The 23920-nt window shown below is 38.8% G+C and overlaps 1 long non-coding RNA gene across 1 annotated transcript; it reads left to right on the top strand.

Moving 5' to 3' along the window:
* The first annotated feature begins 8 nt into the window (after positions 1 to 8).
* Positions 9 to 23104, top strand: LOC103095967 (uncharacterized). Its single transcript, XR_462325.2, has 2 exons — positions 9 to 247; positions 22286 to 23104. It is a non-coding gene; the product is annotated as an uncharacterized LOC103095967 (long non-coding RNA).
* The last annotated feature ends 816 nt before the right edge of the window (positions 23105 to 23920 follow it).

Genomic DNA, 23920 nt, shown 5'->3' with positions numbered 1-23920 from the left:
AAGGGAGAGGTTGCCTAGTAACAACCAACAGCCATGTTGCCATGTGGTAGTAGATAGAATTTGTCTCCTTTGTTCTTTGACCCCCTCTATTACCTGCCCTCAGCCAATTCAGATCCTACCTTCTCTCTTTAGTTCATTTCAGCACCTTCCTGACTCCTCCTTTCCCTTTCTGATCCTGCGCTGAACTACTTGGGAACATGATATGACTATAACAAGGATTGTGGAAAAGGCAATGAGAAATGACCAGGTATCTGGTGTTAATCCTGTATTTCATAACTAAATTAGAGTAGTCCTCAAGATATTTGAGACCTAAGTTGCCTGCTGGTGGAGAAGGGGAATAGAGGGAGTGCATTTGTGGTCTCTGTTTTAGAGTGGAGTTTCATCTTCAACCTTCTTAGATCCCCACTTTTCTTCAAAACTCAGCTCAAGCCAAATTTCCTTCTATATAAAACCTTTTTGGATCCCCCTAGTTACTAGTATTTCTTCCACCAATATTATCTTTTAAATATCTACTTTATATACATTTTTGATATCTTTATATATGCATACAAGGATGGAAGCTTTTCCTGGCTAAAATACAGGGACAAAGTGTTCAAGCTTTATTCTTGACAGATATGCATAATAAAAACAGGAATTTGTGTTAAGTGGGTGGAGAACATTGTGTTTCCCTTAGCCTACCTTCTGTTCTGACTCATTTAATTTGAAGTTAAGCCAGAGAGGATTTGAAGAGTGTGTATGATTACTGGGATCCTAAGTTAGATCATTCTCTCTTAAGAAATCTTTAAATTAATTTAAAAAATTATCAAGCATTTATTATTTCTCCTATCTTCCACTTTCCAGAAGGAAAAAGAAAAAAGAAAACCTTTGTAACAAAAAAGCTTAAAGAAGCAAAACAAGTTCCTAAGTTGGTCATGACTAAAAAAGGTGTATTTCCCTCTGCATATTAGTCCATCAATTCTTTCAGGAGGTGACATTCTTCATCATTGATCTTCTGAAAGGTTCATTATGATGATGTCTTATTCTTATGTTTTTCAAAATAGTTCATTTTTACAATTTTGATGTTATTGTTCTCATGATTCTGTTCATTTCACTCTGTGCTAATTCAGTCTCCCTAAGGTTTTTCTAAAAGCATCACTTTCTTAATTTTTTTTACTATATATTACTGCCATAATATAGTATTTCTTTACATTTATATACCATAATTTGTTCAGCCATTCTTCAATTAATAGTCACACCCCTAACTTAAGGCTTTTTATCACTACAAAAAGGTTTGCTATAAATAATTTTGTACATATAAGAACTTTTTCTTTGATCTCTTTGGTGTATAGACCTAGTAATGGTATCTCTCGAGTATACTCTTACTAGGTCTATTCTCCAAGAGTAACTTTCATGTAATAGTTTCACAATATTTTCCAAAATGGCTTATACCAATTCACAGCTACACCAACAGTGCATCAAATATAACTGTTTTCTTCCACGTTTTCTACTTCTAAGTTGTAGTTGCTAAATCTTGTGTGGTACTGGCTATGATTTCTTGGTATGAGAACTCTTGCTTCTTGGATATTTGCAGTATTTTCTTTTAACTTAGAAGCTCCAGATTTTAGCTTTGAAATTTCTGGGAGTTTTCATTTTGGAGTTTCTTCAGGAAGTTATCAATAGATTCTATCTTCACTTTACATTCTTTTTCTAATATATCTGGGCAGTTTTCATTCTCAAAATATGATATACAAATATAATGATCCAAGATAATTCTGAGGGAACTGTTGGAATCAGTATAAAGATAAAAGCATATGATTTTTCTATTGTTTATTTGGGTTTGTATTTTGGGGTTTTGGTTTTATAAGACTACTCACCAAAATGAACAATATGGAAATCTGTTTTGCATGACAATACAAGTATAATCCAGATTGAATTGTACATCAGCACTGGGAGGGGGAAGGAGCCAGAGGAAGGGAGATAATTTTGATCATATGACTTAGGAAAACTTGTGTGGAAATTTGTCATTACATGTAATTGGAAAAAATAAAAATAAAAAATATGATATGCCGGCTCTTTTTAGTCATTGCTTTCAGATAGTCCAATGATTTTTAAATGATCTCTCCTTGGTCAGTTGTTTCTTTTCTTTTTTTATGAGTTTCACCTTATATATATATATATATATAATTTAAAAAATTTTTAGGTAACAGATTTTTTAAAGTTAATTTGATTTTCCCACATTCTCCATTCAGGAAATTAAGAAAACAAAAACCAAATCCCTCACTACGTCTCTACAGAGTCAAGGAAAAGAAATTTCCACATTACCTATGTCCATAAATGTATTTTTTTCCTGAATTTTCAGTTCATTACCTTTTTGGTAGTGGAATGTCTCATTCATTATTTTGGACTCATAATTTATCATTGTGCTGATCATAGATCTTTTAAAGTCTTTTAAAAGTTTTTCTCAATAGTGTTATCATTGTATAAATTATTTTCCTGGTTCTAATTACATCACATTGCATCACTTCAAAGGAATCTTCCAGTTCCTCTCTGAAACTGTCCATTTCATCATTTCTTATGGCACAACAATATTATATTCCATTCACATGACATAATTTGTTTAGCCTTTCCCCAATGGGAGGACACTCTCTTAGTTTCCAATTTTTGATTCCCATAAAAAGAGCTGATATAAATGTTTGTACTTATTGGTCCTTTTCCTCATTCTCTGGTCTCTTTGGAGTGTAGAACTATTGTTGGTATCAAAGAATTAATGGATCAAAGGGTATAGACAGTTTGGTAACTTCCTGGGTGTCATTTAAAATTGCTCTGACAACCTTCCTCATAGGTTTAAGTGACCATACTGGACCCCATGTTCCTAGAATCTGAGTTCTAGTTCTCATTACAGTGGCTGTTCTGCCCTCAAGGTTTAGCTCTGTGATCCTGGCCCACTTGCTAATGGATCAAATGTGTGATCTTGTGCTGGAAAAATGACCTACTCTGTTTCTCCTTAGATTTCTGATCACTACTTGGTCTGAAGTACATCTGGGATCCTCAATTTCCAGGGGACCTTAATGGTGCTGTTTCTTCCTAATCAACCATCCTGCCTAGTCCTCTAATGGAAGGTTTTGATCTCTGCTCAGACAAAAACACTGTGCCTGGTTTGTTGTTAACTATATCTGATACATATGACAAAAAGAGCCTATCCTTTATCTGGAACAAACTCTAGGAATTATACTCTAAGGAAATGAAGCTAAGATCATTTGTCTAGATCTGAAGACATGGTATCAGAAGATAGTAAGAGAAAACAAATTTCAGTAGACTAGAGAAACCCTGATATCTGCAAAGCACCAGCAGAGACTACATGAGACCCACTGGACAACTGCACCCATCAGAGATATTATTCCCAAGAAGGAGCAGGCCTAGTGAGAACAGTTTGATGATATCACCAAAGGACATTGGGGTACTATATAGCATTAGAAGTAGGACTTGTCCCTCTCTATGTGTCTCCAACATGTGACCACTCATGCATAATCCGTAGACATCCTCACTCTCCCAGTAAATGGCATGTAATTTTGTAGAAAGTATACCCTGTATATACAGGCATAATGCCATATCACAAATCTCTTTCCCTTGCTACTTAATTAAATATCTTTGTTTTAAACTAACTGTGCCCACTGGATTTCCAGGTGTACTCAAAGACTACCTTGAACATAGGGTAGCTTATGGGATTCCAACATGTCAGTCAGTCAACAATATCTATTTGTTCGTTTATTTATTTATTTAAAACCCTTACCTTTCATCTTGAAATCAATACTGTGTATTGGTTCCAAGGCAGAGAGTGGTAAGGGGGGGTTAAGTGACTTGCCCAGGGTCACACAGCTGGGAAGTGTCTGGGGCCAAATTTGAACCCAGGACCTCCCATCTCTAGGCCTGGCTCTCAATCCACTGAGCTTCCCAGCTGCCCCCTATTTATTTATTTATTTTTGTTAACATGCAAAGCACACTTCCATAATGGTCACTGTTTAAGAGCACACTCGTAGAAAACCAAAACCCCAAAATAAAACTGCAAATACACTGATGTGAAGGACAGTATGCTTTGATCTGCATCCACCTGAGTCTAACAGTTCTTTTTCTGGAGGTGCATAGATCATTCTCCATTACAAGTCTTTGAAGATTATCCCAGATCATTGCATTGCTGATAGTAGCCAAGTTTCCACTGTTGATCATTGCTGTTTATGTGTAACAATGTTCTCCCAGTTCTTATTTTGCCTTGCATCAGTTCATGCAGATCTTTCCAGCTTTTTCTTTTTTTTTTTTTGAACCACTACCTTCCATTTTAGAATTATTACTATGTATTGGTTCCAAGGCAGAAGAAAAATAAGGGCTAGGCAATGAGGGTTAAATGATTTGCCCAGGGTTACACAGCTAGGAAGTATCTGATTCCAAATTTGAACCCAGGACCTCCTGTCTCTGGGCCTGGCTCTCCATCCACTGAGCCACCCACCTGACCCTTTCCAGATTTTTCTGAAATCATGTCTTAATAATATTTCATCATCAACATGCACCACAGTTTATTAGGTCTTTCCTCAATTGATAGACATTCCCTCAATTTCCAATTCTTTACCACCAAAAAAAGAACTGCTATAAAGATTTTTTATTTTTTAAATTTTATTTAGATGATTTAGAATAATTTTCCATGGTTACAAGACTCATGTTCCTTCCCTCTCCTCCTTCATCCCTCTCTCGTATCTGACACACAGTTCCACTGGTTTAACACGTGCCATTGGTCAAGACCCATTTCCTTATTATTAATATTTGCACTAAGGTGATCTTTTAAAGTCTGCTTTCCCAGTCATAGTCCCATTGACCCATGTGATCAAGCAGTTGTTTTTCTTCTGTGTTTCTTTTCCCATAGTTCTTTTATAAATATTTTTTAACAAGTAGGTCCTTTCCTCTTTTTTTAGGATCTCTTTGGGATATAGACCTAGTAGTGGTATTGCAGGATCAAAGGATATGCAGTTTTATAGCCCTTTGGATATAGTTCCAAATTTCCCTCCAGAATGGTTGGATCAATTCATAACTCCACCAACAATACATTAATGTCCCAATTTTGCCACATTACCTTCAACATTTATCATTTCCTTTACTGTCTATCATACTGGCCAAAATGATAAGTGTGAGGTGGTACCCCAGTGAAATTCCAATTTGCATTTCTCTAATCAAGAGTAATTTAGAACATTTTTTCATACAATTATTAATAGCTTTTATTTCTCCATTTGAAAATGGCTTGTTTATACCCTTTGACCATTTTCAACAATATTTATTAAGCATTTTTACTATAGGCCAAGCATTGTACCAACTGCGAGGAATACAAAGAGCAAAAACTGGTGTAAGGGGGAAACAAGGGCTATTTTTTAAAGGGTTGGACTGGATTATTTAAGAGTGTGGTCACCAGGAATTTAATTTATTCCAAAGAGATTTATTTACAATTTATTTAAAAAATGTAGAGTGAGGTAAGAAAATCAGAGAGAGGATAGGGTAAGATATCTAGCTTAAGCACTACACTAAGTAATTTACTGCCAGCAGGGGAGTCAGTACTTAGGCCTCGGCAAAGCTGAGGACCTGGATAAATCTCTCTCAAGAGCTAAGTCTCTCCTGAGGCTAGTGTTCTCAGAAAATCCAGCAGTTAAGAGTCAGCTTAAGGAAGAGATTTTAGAACAACCTCACCAGGAAACAGGATCTCAGGTCCAGTCAGCATATTCTTCAGCAATCTCCACTTCAAAGAATGAAGAACTGCTAGTAGAACTGCACTCAGGAAGTTGTTGCTCCCTTTTAAAGACACTTTCTCTTGCATCACTTCCTGTGCCTTCCCCTAATTCTACGTTTACCCATCACAGTTGAAGCCCTGCTTTAGGACTGCCCAGGAGGTAGTCAGTCGATTCTGATTCATCACCCACTATCACACATGTCGGTCACAGACCTCCCCCACTCAAATGTGAATGGGGGTATTTACACCTTTGGTGATTAAATATAAAAATGGGCAGATCTTCCTACTCAACTTTTAAGTAGGGTGTTTACACTTTTGGTGATTAAGTCTAAAAATAGGCAGGGTTTACAATTTAATCTTCACAATCAGGGGAGAGAATTATTTTCATTTTCACAAGTCAGGGGAGAGTTAAATTTAATCTTCACACTAGTCACTGACCTCAAGGAGCTTATAGCCTAATGGAAAATACAACATGTAGATAACTAAATGCCTACCTAGATATCTAGAGAATAGATGAAAAGCTATCTCATAGGGAAAAGTACTAGCAGCTAGAGGGAAAAACCTTCTGCATAGTATGGGATTTGAGCTAGGGAAGGGAAGCCAGGAAAACTAAAAGGCAGATGTATGAGAAAAGAGACCATTCCAGACATGGGGAGAGGCACAGAGGCAGGATAAGGAGCTTTGTGATTGAGGATCAGCCCATAGGACCATGTAATAGTTAAATGAATGATAGACTAGAGTGGAAAGAGGCAGTGAATCAAGCTAGAAATCTATTGTAATAGTCTGAGCAAGTGTTGACAATGGCCTGAACTAGGGTGAAGAAGAAAAGGTGATGTGTATAAGAGATATGCTGTGAAATTAGAAATAACAAGATTTGCCAACTGATTGGATATGTGGGGTAAGAAGGAATCGTGTAATACATGGAGAAGATTACTTGTATAGAACATTGTCATGAAGACCTAGAGAGGAGTATCTACAAGAAAAAGGCGTTCAGTATTGTCAAATGCTAGAAATGTCAAGAAGGACAAGAACTAGCTATTAGATTTGGCAATTAAGAAATCTCTGGTAATTTTGAAGAAAGCAATTTTAATTAGAGGATGAGATCAGAAGCCAGATTGCAGAAGAGAGAGGAAAAGAAGTAGAAACTGTGGAAAAGAGAAATTAGAAAAGCTTGCAACAAGGCAGGAATAGTTGGCACTAATGACCTGTCATTCAAATGAGAGCATTCTGTCTGGAATGTGATCCGGAGAAGCGGGGGAGGAGACCAACTGAAGTCTGTTATGTCTTTGCTTGGGAGACCAAAGGAAGTCTGAGGTCTCCTGTCTTTAGCCTTGAAGTCTGAAGCCTGAAGGTGGTCTCTTGGCTTGGAAGGCAGAAGAAAGAAGGACAAAGTCCAGCTCTCTCTGATTTGCTCTGTTGTGATATAGTGACTGAACTTCCAAACCTATCAGCCCATTTTCCCAAATTGAACTATATCCCACCATCCTTCAACCTTAGACCCATTCTAGTATTAGGGAAATCCCAAACCCTCTTTCCCTCCATTTCTTGTATTTCCTTCTTTTCAAATAACCCCCTTACTTAATTTAGAGAAGAGAAAGAGTATTTTATTTGAGATATCATAAATTCACCCTGAATTGATTTAAGAGACTAATAGAAGATCAACAGCAAGGGGGAGGGAAGGGAGGCTGAAGGGAGGAAGAAGGGAGGAAGGGAGAGAAGAAGGGAGGAAGGAAGAAGATTAACAGCTCTGATCTTTATTGTTTACCATTGAAATAAATCTCATATCACAAAGCACAGATGACTTTTAAAAGAAGTTTGGCAGAGAAGGGGAGCAAGATATATATTGAAAACTGGCAAGTATATAAGGGCTTTTTTAAAAAAGGGATTCTTGAATATGTCTGTAGATGGCAGAGAATGAGTCAATGACTAGAGAGAGATTGAAGGTTAGAGAGTGGGTATGATTGTAGGGGAAGCCTTCTTGAGAAGACAAGCTCAATGGTCCGTGAAGAGAGATTGGTGAATGGCCTCAATAAAAGAGCTCTTCAGAAGAAATAGTAGGGGGTGGTAGTGGTGTGGAAGTCTTGAAGTAAAAAGAAAATATATGAAATAGCCACTATGGTGAGGAATAAGGAATTAACCAGAAAGGAGCAATACACTAGTAGTTTTATAAAAACTGAGGAAACAAAGTCTGAGCTATATGATTTATCAGCAAGGCATGTGATTGCAGATCAAATCAGTTCCATAGCCCCCCTCAGTAGGTATAAGGACTCTAAAGAGAGATTTACAAAGGTTTTTATAGCAAAGTTACTGTTTTAAGATTTAGGGACATTCAGAGTTTGAGAACTCTGACTGGTTTCATCCACCTGCATCCCACAAAACAGTTAGTGGTACAATAAAAAATTATTACCCCCAAATCATATAACTTATAGGAAAACTAAACTTAACTCAGGAAAATGATACTAACTTCTAACAGCTGCATAAAATGTCTACAATGATGGAGTCATTAGACTCACAAAAGGAGTCAGCTTGGTTTTCTCAAGGACCTTCTTATAGTGACAGCCTAGGTTGAGATGAGCTAGAATTAGTTTAGACTCATTCAATAAAGTTTCATGATTTCTCCCAATAGCACCTCCTCAGGGACAAAATGTATAGATGGAGAAAGTAATTTGGATTTGGAGTTTGGCAAGCCACTATAAGTGATATGGCAGACATAAGAAATGATGACGAGGATGAGTTCAGAAAAACCTGTAAGGACTTGTATAAAGTAATGCAAAGTGAAGAGAGCAGAACCAGTAGAACAATGTATACAATAACAGACATATTATACAATGATCAACTGTGAAGGACTAAGCTATTATCAACCAACCAAGTTCCCAAGATATCCACAAGGGACCCATAATGAAAAATGCTATACACAGCCAAAGAAGGAACTATTGGGTCTGCTTCCAGATCAAAGCATACCATCTTCCTCTTTATTTCCTTCATGAGTTTTTTTTTATCACATGTGTGACATGTATCTTCTGTTAAGGCATAAATAATATGGAAATATGTATTGCATGAAAGTCCTATATCAGACTATTTACTGCCTTGGGGAAGTGGGGTAAGGAAGGAGAAAATCTGAATCCTAAAATATCAAAAAACAATTATCAAAAATTATCAGATAATTTTAGGGTTGTGACTTTAAATCTAGATTTAAAGGTCACCAAATAAAATTCCCAAGTCAGTCTGGAAATTTATGATAATTTAATTAATATAGAGGGAAGGAATTTAAGGAGAAAGAGGATGGAGGATATAGGATTTCTCCTACCTGGCCTATGCCAGGGGGAGTTTTAAACTCCCCACCTCTAGATCTCTGAAGAAGATTAGATGCTTCTGAGAGGAAAAAGTTGGGAAGGAAAGAAGGAAAATTCAGCCAGAAACACACCACCAAACCGGACAATACCTTGTAGCCACACTAAGATGCCAAAAGGCTCAGCACTCAGCTCTCAGCTAACTCTCCACCGCCAATCAGGGAAAGAGAGAGAGTGTGTCCTTGAGGGATGAAAAATCTCATATATATTGGCCTTTCATCCTTGTGTCTCCTCCTCTAAATTTTCACATCTACCAATCACATTAAAGGCTTTTTCTCCAGGACTGCCCATACTTTTAGTTCTCACCTTCTTTAATTTGATTATATCTTTAGAGTTATTTAACACTTCTTTGTTAAGTTCACCTTTTGTGAGTTACTTGACCTTTTTGTGATTAATTTAACCTTTATAGTTATTTAACACCTTTTTGTATTAGATCTAAAAATAGACTTAGCTTAAAGTGAGAACTAAGTACCTTCATTATTCAATCAGGAGATTACAACTTTATCTTCCCCTAAAGTACAGTCTAAGTAGGGTGGAGTAGTTTTTAAAGTTCACAATCCCCCCCGATGATCATTGGGAGACTAGTCTCCCTATTGATCATTTAACATAATCATCTTGTAGTCCTAAAGTACTTAACTACAGATGTATACAATATTCAATTTATAAGAGGAAATTACAATAGTTAGGGAGGAATAGAAAAGAAAGCAAAACCAATGTTTTGCTAGGCGCATTGACAAAAAGCCAAATTAGGGGCAGTTCCCTTTGGCATAAAAGTATACATTTACAATAAATGTTCAGTCAAACTTCAGTTCAACCCAACCACACCCAAAGTTCATTCTTGATCTTCTAGGATGTAGTATAGGTTTTCTGGCATCTTTCTTTTTTTTTTTTTAAACATTATTTTATTTGGTCATTTCCGAGCATTATTCATTGGAGACAAAGATCATTTTCTTTTCTCCCCCCTCCCCCCACCTATCCCATAGCCGACGTGAGATTCAACTGGGTAGCACATGTGTTCTTGATTCGAACCAATTTCCGTGTTGTGGATATTTGCATTAGAGTGTTCATTTAGAGTCTCTCCTCAGACATGTCCCCTCAACCCCTGTAGTCAAGCAGTTGCTTTTCCTCAGTGTTTTTACTCCCACAGTTTATCCTCTGCTCGTGGATAGTGTTTTTTTCTCATAGATCTCTGCAGATTGTTCAGGGAAATTGTATTGACACTAATAGAGAAGTCCATTACGTTCAATTGTACCACGGTGTGTTAGTCTCTGTATATGATAGTCTCTTGGTTCTGCTCCTTTTGCTCTGCATCACTTTAGCTATAACCTTTTAAGCTAGTGATTTACTTTAAATCAGTACCCCTAGTCCCCTCCCTTGATATGCTTCCCTTTCTGGCCCCTCCTTTTTTTTGTTCTCTTCCCCTCCCTCCTCTCCTTCCCTCCCTTTTTATACTCGATCCCCATTCCCCCTCCTTAATTTTCCCTTCTCTCTTGCCCCGTTGGATAAGAGAGAATTCAGGATCCCAATGGATCTAGATGTTCTTCCCTCTCAGAGTTGATTTCACTGAGAGTAAGGTTTCGCACTCTCTTCCTCTCCTTCTCATTTGAGAATTCTTCCTCTCCCCTTCCCATGTGTATCTTTGTGTGGGAAAGATTATTCTATTTAGTCCCCACCCTATTTCTTGAAGTAAACATTAGTATCCTCAATGATTCCCCCATCTCTTTTTCTTTCTTTTCCCCCCTTTCACCAAATCTTCTTGATGTCCCAATCTTTCCCTATGTGTGATTCTTCTAACTACTCTTATGATGCATACAATTTTTGAGAGTTACACAAAACATTTTCCCCACATATTAATATATATAATTTGATATAAATGTAGTCCTTATAGAAGAGAGTTTGACTTAAAGAAAAAGATAAGATTTTTCTCCTTTTCCCTTTCTTTCATATTTACCTTTTCATGTTTCTCTTGCTCTCTGCGATTGGATGTCGAATTTTCCACTAAGTTCTGGTCTTTTCTTAACAAATACTTGGAAATCTTGTATTTTGTTGAATGCCCATACTTTCCCCCTGGAAGTATATAGTAAGTTTTGATGGGTAGTTGATTCTTGGTTGGAGACCCAGCTCTCTTGCCTTTCTAAATATCATGTTCCATGCTTTGTGGTCTCTTAGCGTGTTTGCTGCTAAGTCATGTGTGATCCTTATGGGGGCCCCTCTATATCTGAAGCTCCTCTTCTTGGCTTCTTGTAAGATTTTCTCCTTAGCTTGGAAGCTCTTGAATTTGCCAATTACATTCGTGGGGGCTGTCTTTTGGGGATTTAGTATAGAGGGTGTTCTATGAACCCTTTCTATTTCTATTTTGCCCCCTTGCTCGAGAACATTGGGGCAATTCTCATCTATAATTTCCTGTAGTACGGCATCGAGTTTTTGTTTATCTCTGGTTTTTTGGGCAGACCAATGATTCTCAAGTTATCTCTCCTTCCTCTGTTTTCCTGGTCTGTCACCTTGTCAGTGAGATAGTTTATGTTTTCTTCTAATTCATTAATTTTTTGGCTTTGCTTTATTAATTCTTGCTGATTTGCAAGCTCACTGTCTTCCAGTTGCTTAATTCTGGTCTTTAGGGACTGGTTTTGCTTTTCAGCTTGGTTTGCCCTTCTGTTAGATGCTTCCAGCTCTTTCTCCAATTGTGAGGTCTTGTCTGTCAGGCTGCTGACCTCTTTCTGTTTTTTTTTCCCATTTTTCTTGCCAGAAGGTTTCCATCTTTTGGATAAGCTCCAATTTGAGTTCTTGCAGAGCTTGTGGATAATTTCCATTTTGGGGGGGCATGTTTTGATTTTGTTTGAATTTCATTCTCTTTTTCTTCTTTTCCTTGGGTATTCCCACCATAAAAGTTTTCAATAGTCACTTTTTTTCCCCTTTCTTCGTGGAGGTTTGATTTTGGGCCATGTGAGCCATCCCTTTGGTGGTTTTTTTCCTCCCTTTCCTTTTTGGTCCGAGGTCTGGGTGATATGGGTGGGTTTTCTGTGGATTTAGGTTGCCTCAGACTAGTTCTTCCCAGCCTCCACGGTTTGTTTGCGTGCCCCGCTCCCATGCTCAGCGTGCCCGCCCCCGTGCTCTGTGGTCTCTTCTCACTGGTGCACAGGAATCTCCTGTAAAACCACTCTGAGGGATGGATCTCTGGTATTCCCTGTCAGTTTCCAGGGAGCCTGGCGTGCCCCCCATTCACAACAGCAAAGGGTTATGCTTCGACCTTAGGCAGTTTTTACAGGTTCTCAAGACTCCACCCTGTTTGCAGTTTGCAGGGGCCCCAAGGTCTGCGCACTCTGCAGTGTGCAGGGTTCTCCCATGAAACCACCCTGAGAGGTTGTTCCCTAGCAGTCTTTAGATCCCAAGGACCCTGGTGTGACCCCCCAGACAGAGACGTTCCTCACTCACTTGCTGTCCTTGGTGAGCGCTCTGATCCTCTACTCTGGTTCTGTGGGGGAAGTGAGGGGGGGAAGGGTGGCTCAGTTCGCGTTTTTGTTCAAGCTTTTCCTCCTTATAGTGTGGCAATGTTCAAACCCCACATAACTTTGTTTCTGTGGGTTACTGGAGAGTCCCTCCATGTTTCCAAAGATGATTTTTATGCTCTTTTGAGGTAGTCTATTTCGTTTGGTGCCTGGGAGAGGAAGTGATTCACGTCTAGATTGCAGCCATATTTACCCGGAAGTCCCTTATGGCATCTTTCTGCAACAGTTCATTCTCTGGGTTTAGGAGTTAGCAAGCTTCTTCCTTGAAGATATTTCTCAAACAAAAATTCAAAATCTTGGATTTTTATTAAAATACAATTCCCCCTTAAGTGGGTGTTAAAAAACATCCAGTTCAGCTCAGGATGCAATGTTGAGTTTTGGGGTTGTATGAGTCAATTATCAAAAGAAGAGAAAAACAACAAAAAACATAAGGAAAGGAAAAAAATGTAAGGGAAGAAAAAATCAAAATAGGCCCTTATTTGGGTTTAATAAATTTCTAATAGGCCCTTGTATATGTCCAATTTAAAATAGTTTCTATCCCACAAGTATGTAGGTCAGAATGTAGTAATATTTCACTTACCCATTTGCAACCAAGACTACAGGAAGTTGCCATACTATAAGAAGAAAAGGAACTAGAATTTTATTTTGATAGGGAAGTGTCATTCCCTGGTCTTATTTTTTTGTCATTCTCAGGGATATGGGGAGCCAGGATGATAGTTAAACTTTGGTACTTGTCTGACTACTTCACAAAGAGTGTAGGGAAGTCCTATAACTTAACATATGTCAAGTGTTGCAACCTCGAGTCTCACACTTGTTGTTTTTTTTTAACTGTGTGCTCTTTTTGGCACTATTCAGGTTAAGTCCTTGTTTTATTCCATTTCTTGGAATCAGACACAAACATTAATCACAGTCCCATAGCATTTTATTAAAAAATGGCAGGTTCCCACAGTTTAAAGCGTTGTGGGTATGCATTGATATTATAGCAAGTATATAGATATATATTAAATTTATTTTACTGCAGAAAAAATAATATTAACTGTATGTACCTTTAGTACAAGAAATGAGAAAAAATAAGGGTAAAAATAAAATATTCTAATCAAAACAAAAGGAAAGCAATAATAAAAATAAGGGGGGGGGGTCAGGAATTCAACGTGTTCCTGAAAACAGTATCCACTTTTCTATGGATTATTATCCTCAATGCATGTGATAGGATGCAGTCAATCAGTCTCAAAGGAAGATGCTTTCTTCACATGTGAACAATGAATCCAAGAGTCCTTCTCTCCAATCATTATAGATGTTGGAGTAGTTAACAATATTTGGGGAGACTTCCAGTCAAGATGGTGGCTTAGAAGCATCAAAAGTTCAGACCTCTGAAAACCCTTCCTTACTGATCACAAACTGAATGCTCCTAGGGGACTAAAATTCAAACTTAACAACAGGACAGAGCCAGGGAACCCTCCTTCTGGACTCAAATCAAAAGGTACACCCCCCAAAAGCCAGAATCCTAGAACACTCAGGTCTAAGGGGAAGGCAGAAGGAAGGTCCCAGGACCCCTTCCCCCCAACCCAAAGCTCTAAGCCCCCAGCAGCAGCAGGAAACTCAGGGCCAGCAAAGGTGCTATTCTGAAGTTTGCACCTTGAAAGCAACCTGGGCCAGGCTCGGGATGTCCAACACTGAAGACAAGGAAGCAGCCAGAGACAGATGGGGGGGGGGAGCCTGTAGCCCCGAGGCTGGGTCTTTCCATCAGAGTCTTGCCAGAGGTTTTTGCCTCAGGGCACATTCAGACCAACCCAGTTGAACCTAATCTCATCAGGAGTCCTCAGAGCTCAGGGAGGCCAGGACCCTTCCCCCCTTACAGTGCAGGGCCTTCTGAAAGGACAGGAACCTCAGGGCGGGCAAAGGTGCTGTTCTGAAGGGTGCACCTTGAAAGCAACCTGGGACAAGCTCGGGCCATCCAACACAGACAGCAGGGAAACAGCCAGTGAGAGATGGGGGGAAGACTCTAGCCCCATGGCTGGGTCCTTCCATCAGAGTGTCACCGGAGGTTTTTGCCTCAGGGCACATCCAGACCAACCCAGTTGAACATAATCCCATCAGAAGCCCTCAGAGCTCAGGGAGCCCAGGACCCCTCCCACCCTAGAGTGCAGGGTCTCCCGAAAGGACAGGAATCTCAGGGTGGGCAAAGGCACTGGGGTACCTTGCAGACAACTCTGTGCCATGCTCAGAGCATGGAAGTAAGGCAGTGGAGAAGCAGCTGGAGAAAACTGAGAGCAGTAATGCCCCAAACACCGGCAGACAGGGGAGGGCAGACCCTGGGCTTCCCCAGGAAGACAGCTCAGCTGCGGAGAATGGACAATTTGCCTGGGGCTAAAACCTCGGATCATCAGAAGCATACACTGAGAGCCAGCCCTCCTCACTCAGATTTCTGACTGGAAAGGGGAGGAAAAACCATAGAGATGGCAAACAGTGCAGAGGTGCAACAGCCTCCAAACACCAAGAAAAACAAGAAGAACAGGGTGACTTTGGACACATTTTATGGAGCAAAAATGCAAAATACAGAGGAGATAAAAGAGGGAACACAAAAAATGCTCCAAAACCTTCCATAAGAAATGGAAATTCTCCACAAGATCTTGAAGAATTTAAATCGGAAATTATCAAAAAGATGGAAGCTTTCTAGCAGGAAAAATGGGAAACAATGCAAAAGGAATTCAGCAATCTGAGGGACCAAAATATGCAAATGCAGAAACAGCTCGAAGCCTCAAAAAACAGGTAAGGAAAACCAGTCTTTAAAGGTCAGAATCAGGCAACTGGAAGACAATGATCTTGCAAAAGAGCAAGAATTAATAAAGCAAAGTGAAAAGACTAAAGACTTAGAAGATAACATAAAATATCTCACTGACAAGGTGCCAGACATGGAAAACAGAGGAAGGTGAGACAATCTGAGAATCACTGGTCTACCAGAAAAGCCAAAAATAAACAGTAATCTTGTTATCATAATACATGATATCATCAAAGAAAACTTCCCAGAGATTCTAGAACAAGGGGACAAATATGCATTGAAAGAGTTCACAGAACACCCTCTACACTAAATCCTCAAAAGACAACTCCCAGGAATGTAATTGCCAAATTCCAAAACTTCCAAGCCAAAGAAAAAAATCTTACAAGAAGCCAGAAAAAGACAATTTAGATATAAAGGAACACCAATCAGGGTCACACAGAATCTAGCAATTTCCACTTTGAATGACAGTAAGGCATGGAACATGATATTCAGAAAGGCAAGAGAGCTAGGTCTGAAACCAAGAAGCAGCTATCCATCAAAATTGATTATATACTTCCAAAAGAAAGTATGGGCATTCAACAAAATACAAGATTTCCAAGTGTTTGTAAAGAAAAGACCAGAGCTCTGTGGAAAGTTTGACATCCAAACACAAAGAGCAAGAGAAACATGAAAAGGTATATATGAAGGAAAGGGAAAAGTAGAAAAATATTATCTTTTTCTTTTATTCAAACTCTCTTCTATGAGGACTGCATTTATATCAAATTATATATATATATATATATATATTAATATGTTGGGAAAATGTAATGTATAACTCTCAAAAATTTTATACATCATTAGAGTAATAAGAAAAATCATGCATAGGGAAAGTTTTGGGCATTATCCAGGTTATCTCTGTGCTCCTTTTTTGATCCGGTTCCTAGAATCAGACAGAAACATTAATCACAGTCCCATAACAATTATCAATAAATGGCAGGTTCCTGTAGTCTAAAGCTGTGTGGGTATGTATTAATAATATAGCAAGTATATATTTAAACTAATATTATTGTGGAATAAAATTAATATTGATTGTATGTACCTTGAGTACATAGAAATGAGAAAAGGGAAAAATAAATATTTTAATAAAAAAATAATAAAATAAGGAAAAAGATAAAAGGGGGAAAAACAAATTCAGGAATTCAATGTGTTAAAAACAAAATAAAACAGTTCCACTTGTCAATGGGTAGTTATCTCCAATGCATATATAGGATACAGTCAATCAGTCTCAATAGAAGATGCTCTCTTTACATGTGAGCAATGAATCCAAGAGTCCTTTTCCCCAACCTTTATAGATGTTGGAGTAGTTAACAATATTTGGAATGGTCCTTCCCAGGAAGGCTGAGTTGCTCCCGTACACTGGAAGTTCTTTATATACACATTGTCTCCTGGGTCATGAAGTGAGAAGTCTAGTGGTCCAGCTTGTACTGCAGCTCTGGATTCATGTAGCTCATGCAGTTCGTGCTGTAATTCCTGTATGTAGGAAGCAATAGTAATATCTCCCCCTAATAGCGATGTATAAGCCGGGGAGAAAGGCTTAGCCTGTAGAGGTGGATGTCCAAAAAACATTTCAAATGGTGAAATATGTACGTCTCCTCTAGGCCTGCTTCTAAGATAAAATAAGGCCAGAGGGAGAATTTCAGGCTATTTTAAATGGGTCTCAGTGCATAATTTGCCAATCATAGTTTTAAGTTCTTTATTCATCCTTTCAACCTGGCCTGAACTCTGGGGATGATATGGAACATGGAATTTTGGAGTTATCCCCAAGCAAGAATATATCTGATTTAGAACAGATTCAGTAAAATGACTTCCCCTATTGGAATCAATACATGCTGGCAGGCCAAAGAGAGGAATAATTTCTTTTAAAAGCACCTATGCAACAAAAGCTGTTGTGGCTTGGGCTGTGGGAAATGCTTCCAGCCATCTGGTTAGTTGGTCTACTATGACCAGACAAAATTTATATTGTCCAGCCTTTGGCATCGTTATGAAATCTATCTTCAGGTGCTCAAAAAGTGTGTAAGCCAGAGGTCGCCCACCAAAGGCTTTTCCACAAAAGGCATGTTGGTTATATGCCTGGCAGGTAGAGCAGGATGAACACACTTTAGAGGCTATAGTAGTTATACCAGGGGCTATCCATACTCTCTTAACAGAGTCCACAATGCCCTGGGTACCAAAGTGGCCATTATTATGTACAGATTGGCAAATTTGGTGATAGAAACTTCTAGGGAGCAGGGGTTTTCCTTCAGATGACACCCATACTCCATTGATCTGTTTTGCTTTGAATTTTTGTTTCCATTTTTCTACTTCCTTTTCATTATAGGAAAGTGATGAATTTAAGTCATCAATGGTTGTTAATGTTAAAATTAATTCAGGCCCTTCTATGGCTGCTAGCTTTGCAGCAGCATCCTCTCGGTCATTTCCCCTAGAGACAGGGTCAGTGCCACCTGTATGGGCAGAGCAATGAACTACAGTTAGGGCTTCAGGCAGCTGTAGAGCAGAAAGAACTTCATTAATAATTTCTGCATTAGCTATGGATTTTCCAGTTGAGGTTAAAAATCCTCTCTGGAGCCATAGCATCCCAACTGAGTGACAAATGCCAAAAGCATATCTAGAATCCATATAAACTGTTGCCTTTTTATCCTTGGCAATTATACAGGAGTGTTTCAGAGCTGTGAGTTCTGCCCCTTGAGCGCTAATATTAGAGGGCAGCGAAGCTGACCACTCAGTGACAAATTCTGTGACTAGTAGTGATGAAGTAGTCTTTTACTACTGAACAACAATTCTTAAGGAATTGTCTGCGTATATGTTTAATGTCCTTTTCTCTGGTCCATATATGTATTTCCTACATCAATAATTTCCTGTCGGGAAAGTTCAAATTTTCCCCATGTTTCAGGTCTATCAGAGCAATCTCTCATGGCTCTTAATAATGCTTCTCTGACCAGGACTAGTTTTGTGAGATATTGTGCAACATTGAGGTTCCAGTGTGGATCTACAGTTGGCCAGTGGTGTGCTCCTTTACCTCTTTTCTGATTAGCTAGAGAGATGACATTATTTTTTTCTCTCTTTGTCAGAAATGTATCTAACAAATTTTCCACATCCAACCAAGAAGGGTCAAAGTTTCTGAATATATTCTCTAATTAATATTGATTCTGCCTCAAATGATGGAACATTGTGCTTGAATTTTTCTAAATCGTCAGGTTTAAAAGGTGTATAGTGTCTTACAGACACCAAGTTCCCCTCTTTATTAAAAGTGGGTACTTCCCTCAATGGAAATAAACTTCTGTCCAAATTATCTGGTGTTACTGTTTCTAAGCTTCTTGCTCCATTTTCAATGGGGTAGGTAAGAGAAGGGAAAGGGTTAGGATGGTTGGGTGTCAGGGCAAGGGGGTTGGGGATGGGAGCATGGGTGGGGGAGGGCTGAAGGGGAAACATAAAAGGCATGGGTGTGAGGGACTGGGGCTGAGGGGGGGACAGGGGGCAGCAGGAACAAGGGGTAGGGGGGCCACGGGAGCAGGGGGAGGGGCTGAGGGAACAGGGTAGGAGGCATGGGTCGGCACTAAAGGGGCAGGATGGGCAGCAGGAACTGTGGGTGGGTCAGTGGGGGCGGGATATGGGACAGGAACAGGGGGCAGGGCTGAGGGGACAGGGTAGGAGGCACGGGCTGGGGGAGGGGCCGGCACTAAAGGGGCGGGATGGGCAGCAGGGACAGGGCAGGAGGCATGGGGGGGAGAGGAACTGGTTGGTCAGGAGGGGGAGGAATTGGTTGGTCCAAGGGGGCTGCTATTTGAGAACTAGGAGCCAAATTGTTTTGGGCAGGGTGGGGGGGCGGGGAATCTGATAATGATGGAGAATGGAGAGATAAATCACTCCTATTGTGGGATGCCCTTAAGTCTCTTTTAATGTTTTGCAGAAAAGCTTTGATCTCTCCCCCATCTTTCTTCCATAAGCTCATCTTGTTCCATAAATCGTTGATTAATAAAAGGAACAAGCGCTTATTTCAGTTTGGAAACATGGTCTTGAGGGGGAGGCTGAGGTAATCCTATGTGTGTCCTTATCTCATGTAAGGTATTTTCCAGGGTTCTCTTAGAGGAAATTAGGTATGTTATTACAATTCCAACACTTACAGTCCCAAGGAAGAGGAGTGCAAGGATCACATATAGACTTATGGTCTCTGAGACAAGCCATCCTATAGGAACACCTACTAGGAATCCCATATACCTGGTTATTGAATTTATAAACCAATTCTTAAGTAAATCATGTACAGGCTGCATACACATTCTTTTTTAAGTCAATTACTAAGTTGCCTGTAACTTTTCCCTCTTGTCAGTAGGTGGCTCTCTTTACTTCCTACTGCCAAGGGCCTATTCTGTTGTAAATTCTCCTATCTTTTATCTTGGGCTAGGCTTTTTTTAAAGGTCTGGGAGGGGTCACAAGTAAAGAGGAAACCAGACAAAACACTATGCCTGGAGGCAGAGGCTGTATGAAAAGGGGCTGATTACAAGTGAAAAGGCTGTAAACAAAGGGTAGAGCTAAAACTCCTTCTTTTTAAAGTGTATATGGGAGGGTCCCCAGCAATCTTTCTTTAGCCCTCAGGCTAAAACTGCTAGGACCATGTGCTATTCTCCTTGAGCAAAACCCACTTAAATTTTTAAGACTAGAAAGGCCGGGAAACAGGGAAGTGGGCTTTAAGTTGGCTCGCTAGCTGTACTCAGCTGTTTTTGTTGCGAAGCAAGGGCTCGGATCTCCAGAGTTTCCTCACTGCTAACCCACAAGGGTCAGTTGATTAGATTTAGCTACCTATCTAGCTATCAGAGTCACACAGCTGGGAAGTATCTGAGGTCAGATCTGAACCTAGGATCTTCCATCTGTAAGCCTGGCTCTCAATCCACTGAGCCACCTAGCTGCTCCCTTAAAATTAAAGGGAGGAGGAAAAGAAAAAACCTGCTGACCCCAATTTAAATTAAGGAGAAAAGAGAAGAGAGAAAAAGTGTTTTATACTCACCTGTTCTGGAAGCTGTGTCTTTAAGTCGAGTTAGCTGGTAAAAAGGACTGACTGAGTGAGGAGGAAGTAGGGTAAAAGGCAATAAAATTCAGGAAATGTATTGAGGGAACTCAATAAACCTTTGTGATCTGCCAAACTGTTATAGTGAAATCACTTTTGAAGATTGATATAATATTAATTTATGGTCGCCAAGGATTTACTTATGAAATTCCTAAAATGAAACACTCAAGTCAGAATGGAGTTTATGGTGGTTTAATTACAAAGGGAGTAAGAGAGAAGGAGAGGGAGAGAAGAAAAGAGGGGGGAAAGGAAAAAGGTTAACTCAACCTTCTGGCAGAGCCAGAGGGAGTTTAGCCTGAAGGCCAAGGTAGAAAGGAGAATCAGTCCTTGACTCACATGACCAATCTGAAGGAAAGCTGTCTGCACGCCTTCTCTCTGCTCAAGTTCCTAGCACCAACTGGTGCCTAGCTCTGTCCCTAGGAAGTGAGCGAACTCCAGAGGCTGCTCTCTACATCACTTCCTCTGCCTCACAAGTGCCAATGATGGCTCAAGCTTGGCTTAGGACAGACCAGGTGGGCAGTTAGTTATTTCTGATCTGTCATTGACTAGCACATGCCTGTGTAGTGTGGGTGTGCACAATTTTGGGTGCTAGACCAAGCAAGATGGAGATTTTAAAAATCATAGTGTGCAACCCTTAAAAGAGTTATGTTAAATATAAATTATAAATATATTAAATGATTATGTGAAGAAGTGCTAGAAAAAGCCTTTGGAAATAATCTAACACCTGTTTTTGTCAAAAAAAAAAAAACACCAACACTAGAAACCATAAGAATAAGTGGACTTTTACTCAATGGCATATAAATAATCTCTATCTGAAACAACATTTTATGTAAGGGAGAAAGTCTAGAGGCTTTTCCAATAAGATCAAGGGTAAAAGCAAGGGTGGAGAAGTTAGATGGCACAGGGGATAGAGTACTAGGACTGGATTCATAAAGACCTAAGTTCAAATGCAGTCTCAGATACTAGCTACATGCCCTTGGATAAGTCACTTAACCCTATTGTCCTCAGTTCTCTCCTTTAAAAAAATGAGGAAAAGGCAATAGCAAACCATTCCAATATCTTTGCCAAGAAAACCTCAAAAGGGGCCATGAAGAGTTGGACATGACTTAAAACAACTAAACAACAACAAAAAAGCAAGGATGTCCATTATCACCACTATTGTTTGATATAGTTCTGGGAATGTTAGCTATTATAATATGATAAGGAAAAGAAATCAAAGGAAAAATAAGAAGCAAAACTTTCACTTTTTGTGCATAATAGTCTATCAGTAATGGCAAACCTTTTAGAGACTGAGTACCCAAACCACAAGTGAGCCCTCTGCCTCACCCCAGACAAGGGAGGGAGGAAGGATTCCCACTGGGCTGCAGGGCAGAGGGGCAGTTAACTTGAGAAATGTCCTCAGGCACATGTGGAGAGGGGGAGGGAAACATCCCCCTCTGGCACACTTCACCATTTGTGCCATAGGTTCACCAACACATCATTAGGATGAATTGAAACAATTTCAGTACTGTTGCAAGATGTTAAAATATGTCCACATAAATAATCAGCATTTCTAGATATTACCAACAATATTTGACAGAAAGAAATAGAGAAATTCCATTTAAAATAACTATAGGATATAAAAATATTTTACCAAGACACATATAGGAACTCTATGAATACAACCATAAAACACTATTGACAGAAATAAAGACAATCTAAATATTTGTAGAGAAATGAATTGCTTGTGGTTATTGTGGTTAGACCATGCAAATATTTTATTATAATGATGATGCCACTTAAACTGTTATCTATTTTGTGTCATTTCAGTCCAACTACCAAGAGGATACTTTATAGAGCTTGAAAAAAACAGTAGTGGAATTCATCATTTCATCTGAAAAATCAAAAAGGGAAGAATCCAAAGAGAAACAATGGAGAAAAAAGTAGGAGGAAGGTGTAATGGTTCCTAATCTCAAATTATACCACAATGTAGTAATCATCAAAATTTCGTAGTGCTGGTTAAAAAATAGAGTTCCATCAGTGCAATTGATTAGATACACAACATACAGAACCAAATGAAAACAGATGCATAGGGTTTGATAAAGCCATAGAAATCAATTCCTGGGCAAATGACTCACTATTCAAGAAAAACTGCTGAGGAAACTGGAAAAAAGTCCGACAGAAGTTAGGTATAGGCCAACATCTCACCCTGCATTCCAAGATAAATTCCCAATAGATAAAAAGCAACAGAAAAAATCAATTAAAGGAACAAGGAAGAACTACATTTTAAATCTATGGAAAGGGAGAAAGTTCATGACTAAAAAAGAGAAAGAGATTAAGACAAGCTAACTGAATAATTCTGATTACATTAAATTTAAAGTGCTTGACACAAACAAACTAATCCAGTTGAAGAAAATGGTAACTGAGAAAATATCTTTGCAATAAATTTTCTGATGAAATCTCATATCTAGGATATATAAGGAACTGATTCAAATGTATGATGACGAATAATTTCTCAGTGGGTAAACAGTAAAAGGATATGAGGAGACAGTTTTTGAAGGAAGAAATGCAAACTATTAACAGGTATACACATTTATTTATATATAAAATATACATGTATTGATATATAAAATAAATATTTATTAAATATGCATATGTACACAATATATATTTGTTAAATATTTAATATATTTATATAAATATATTTAAAGCTTGGAATTACTAATAATTAGAGAAATCCAAGTTAAAACAATTTGGAGGTTCTGCTTCACATACATCATATGGGCAAAGGTGACCAAAAAAAGAAAATCATAACTGTTGGAGGAGCCATGGGGGCCATGGCACTCTAAAGCATTGTTGATGGAACATTGAATGGTTCAGCCATTCTAGAAAGCAATGAGCACCTCTCCCCCAACCCCCCCACCCCTACTCCATCAATCACTGAACTGCATACATCCTTGCTAGCCCTGTATATCAGAGAGATCAAAGAAGGAATATGTATGTACAAAATTATTTATATAAAATATGTTTTAATCGTGTTCTCAGGCACCCTGAGGGGTTTGAAGGTGTTATGATTAAAATTCTCTGGAGACCTTATATTAATTTATAACTATTTATATTTAATTATTTATATTATAAATATATATAAATTTATAAAATTCTCTGGAGACCTTATATTAATTTATAACTATTTATTAAAAAAGAAAAAAACGGGCCAGAGAAAGAAAAGGTACCTCTTCTGTTCTGTTCTGCTGTTTATATGGAAGGGTAGACCAGCTATTTTTAGAGATGAAAGCAAAAAAAAACATACAAAAAAGGACAGTTCACACTTATAGTATGCATTCCAAATATCTGATTGGTGTCAAGAAAATGGCTTTGGATTATTTTCTCAAGGGAACAATCAAGGGCTTTCTAGAAGCATTCCTGTCCTGCTTCCCTCTATCCCCACCTTGAGATTCTATATGT

Source organism: Monodelphis domestica, chromosome 2 (assembly GCF_027887165.1).
Source record: "Monodelphis domestica isolate mMonDom1 chromosome 2, mMonDom1.pri, whole genome shotgun sequence".
Classification (NCBI taxonomy): Eukaryota; Metazoa; Chordata; class Mammalia; order Didelphimorphia; family Didelphidae; genus Monodelphis; species Monodelphis domestica.
The sequence above is the reverse complement of the archived record's forward strand: the minus strand, read 5'-3'. Positions and strand labels throughout refer to the sequence as shown.